The sequence below is a fragment of the Tigriopus californicus genome, chromosome 3, assembly GCF_007210705.1.
Source record: "Tigriopus californicus strain San Diego chromosome 3, Tcal_SD_v2.1, whole genome shotgun sequence".
In the NCBI taxonomy this organism is placed as follows: Eukaryota; Metazoa; Arthropoda; class Copepoda; order Harpacticoida; family Harpacticidae; genus Tigriopus; species Tigriopus californicus.
Genome location: NC_081442.1, coordinates 10,874,153 through 10,877,634, shown reverse-complemented (window position 1 = coordinate 10,877,634; position 3,482 = coordinate 10,874,153).

Sequence of the window (3,482 nt, the reverse complement as noted above, 5' to 3'; positions counted from 1 at the left end):
TAATGCTTCGTTTGAACCTCCACAGTGGCAAAAATACCCTTTAAAGTTTTGATGGAAATTCCCAAGCACATCTTGGCATTTTTCTCCCTCAGAAAATCATGGGGAACGATTTTTATTTTATTGCTTTATGAAATTCTAGCCCACATAAAACACTTACATTCCTAAAAGCATCACAAAAACTGAAATTTTCAAAAACCTAATGAATGTGAATTGGGAGCACACTTAGATGATATCATAATTTATATTCCAGGGCTAACTATCACACCGTTACTTCGTTACGTGGGATTTAGTGGCCCAAATTTCATCGGTTTTTGCCCCAAAATGTCCCGGTTATATGTTAGTGTAATTTCCCAAAGAATTGATGTCCATTTTCAAAATCACAAAAATGAAAAATTATTTTTCTTTTTCTTGCATATTTTCAAATTAACGTAAAGCTTTATATAACCATATCTAAAGCCCACAAAAAGTAGATTTTTGAAACTTTATTTTAGAACCGTCCAAAAGACATTTAGTTGAGCGGTCACTGAAAATTTCACGAAGATCAATGAGGTCGTAAGGAAGCTATTTTTTATCAGTTTCAACAAAGTCTTCAGGAAACGACAAAATCTATAACATTGTGTGTTGTATGTATTGCCTTCAGAATTCAAGGGAATGCCTAACTAAATGTACACATGATGATTGTAAAACACATTTACAGTAAATGTGCAATCTTTGAAGTGTATTTTAAGTTACATTATATAGCAATTTTAGCTATTGTGAGACTATGTAAGAAAAGGAAAACTAATTTTTCAGTTTTGTGATATTGAAAATCAATATCAATTCTTTGGGAAATTAAATTAACATATAACCAGGGCATATTGGGCTTAAAAACGATGACATTTGGACCACTGAATTCCATGTAACTAAGTAACGGTGTAAAAGGTGATACCATAATCTATATTCAAGAGCTAACTCAATGTGCTTCAAATTTACATTGTTTTTTAAATTTTTAATTTTTGGTAATGTTTTTGGGTATGTAAGTTTTTTATGTGGGCTAGAATTCCATAAAGCAATAAAATCAAAGTTGTTCACTATGACTTTTTGAGGTAGAAAAATGCCAAGATGTGTTTGGGAATTTCCGTCAAAATTTTAAGGGGTATTTTTACCACTGCGTTCACTCATTTGGGCTCCAATGACTTCAGCAGGTTTGCAAAAGGTCGAGCAAGTCCAAAGATGTTTCACTAGGAACATCACAGGAATGAGAGAGCTCTCCTATTGGGAGAGATTAGAAAGGTTGGGACTGTACGGTGTTCAGAGAAGGTACGAAAGGTATCTGGTACTGTACGTCTTCAAAAGCATTCATGANATAGAGCATTTTCGCTAGTTCCGGGCAAAATTGTTCAAAAGCATGACCTTTCAAGCATTTGACGCGAGTCATGATTCTAGTGACCATAGAGGCTTAATGTGCGTTTCGAAAGCACTTTCAAGCCCTCGAGAATCCAGGCTAGTTCGAACAATGAAGTCCACATCTCTTCTTTCACGGGCTCTTTCATTGTTTAATTTGCTTGGGACGCTGAATTGGGACAACCCTGTAAAAGCTGAATAATGTTCAAAAGTTACCTTGAATTTCAGAGGGACATTTCTGACTACACACAGAATATAGAACCCCGAAATAAGACTGACTAGAGCACACATTTTTATGAGTGACTTGTCATTGATATTGCACCAAACCATGATAATGGAACGAAAAAAGCCATGATCGAGTGATATTCAACGAATAACATTAATGTCGTCCGTATTATTGCACTTGCCAACTGCCAAAAAACTTATTCAGGACTGAAGCATATTCAGGAGAGAACATCACCCTAATTTAATGAATGGGCCCTTTATGTCTCGTCAAGTTGCGACGGATATGGATATTTGACGCAAGAAATTCTCTAAACATGAGGCCATGCTCCAACTGAACAAATAGCACTGTATGATTGACTATCTAGACCCAAAGTTCCTTCTTCTTTCAGTTGATCAAATGAAATAATACAAATTTTCTAAGAATACAATCGTTTAACTAACCCGAAAAGTACAATCAAACGACTAGGCATCTACATACCAGATGGTTTATTTTTTATTTTTTATTGATTTAACCACTCAAACATCAATCAGATGATAAAAGAGTATAGGTTTGTATGGCGTTAGAGGTAGGGCCAAGGGTAAATAGACGGAGAAGAAACGACCGAGCAATGCTCCACCAAACCCAAGATCTCTCTTCCAAGCGCAGGCCACATTCACCGTGTTGCCACTTTTTTCAGGACGAGGTTGGTCAAGCAGTTTTTGAACTTCTTTGTCGTTTCGGCACATCTCACTGACAGTGGCAGCTCATTCCAAGCTCTGGTCATTCGAACAAAGAAAGAATAACCACGAGCTCTCATTCGAGCGACGGGCTCGAAAAGGGGCTTGCTTGCGAGCCTTCTAGTTTCCATACGGTCACTTTCGATCCGGACAAAAAACGACGGTGCGTCGCCCAGTGGCCTGATTGCTATTTTGACTGAACACACTTTGAAGGTAAAGAAAGACCAAGTAAGTCCAGTTTCAGCCGTCTTACCTCCAGGGATTGCTAAGACAGGGATGTAAGGCGGTTTGGATAGGGCACATCCTAAAAGTTTTCCACTACTTTTGTGGTCCTTCGTTGAACTTTCTCCAACACTGCAACGTCCCCACGGTTGGGGGGATTCCATACTTGGGAAGAAAATTCCAAGAGTGGGCGCACATACGTCTTGAACAGATTCATGCGGGTAGTTGGGTCTCTAGAGCAGAAATGTCGATGGATCATGCCCAACATTCGGTTAGATTTAGATGCTACATTTGCACAGTTTTGACCGAAGGTCAGGCGATTATCAAATGAAACTCCGAGGCCGACATGGTGCAATTGTTCTCAGAGGGAAACGCCAGCAATGTTGTAATTGCGCTCAATGTCTGATGATTTCCGGCCAAGACTCCAGACCGCGCACTTTGATGCATTGAAAAGCATTTGATTTTCCTTAGCCCAGTCAGATACATGATCCAAATCATCCTGGAGGGACATGGAATCGTTTGGACCTACAATCTGGCGGAAGAGTTTGATATCGTCGGCGAACTTCGATACCAAGGCGCCATGTCTCGACTTTAGATCGTTAATAAACACGAGAAATAGGAGCGGGCCTAGAACACTGCCCTGTGGCACACCGGAAGTAACTTTAGCCCATCTTGAGACGTGCCCATTTATCACCACTCTTTGTCTCCTGTGAGTGAGCCAGGATTGAATGCAACTCAAAAGTTCTCCGCGAATTCCCACTTGTTTGAGCTTTGAAATCAACAAGGAGTGGCAAACTTTGTGGAAAGCCTTCGAAAAATCTATAAAGATAACATCCACCGGCACTTTATTGTCCAGGGAGTGTGTTAGGTAATCATGAAACACCATTCCACTGGTGGTGCATGATAGACCACCTCGAAAACCATGTTGATCAGAG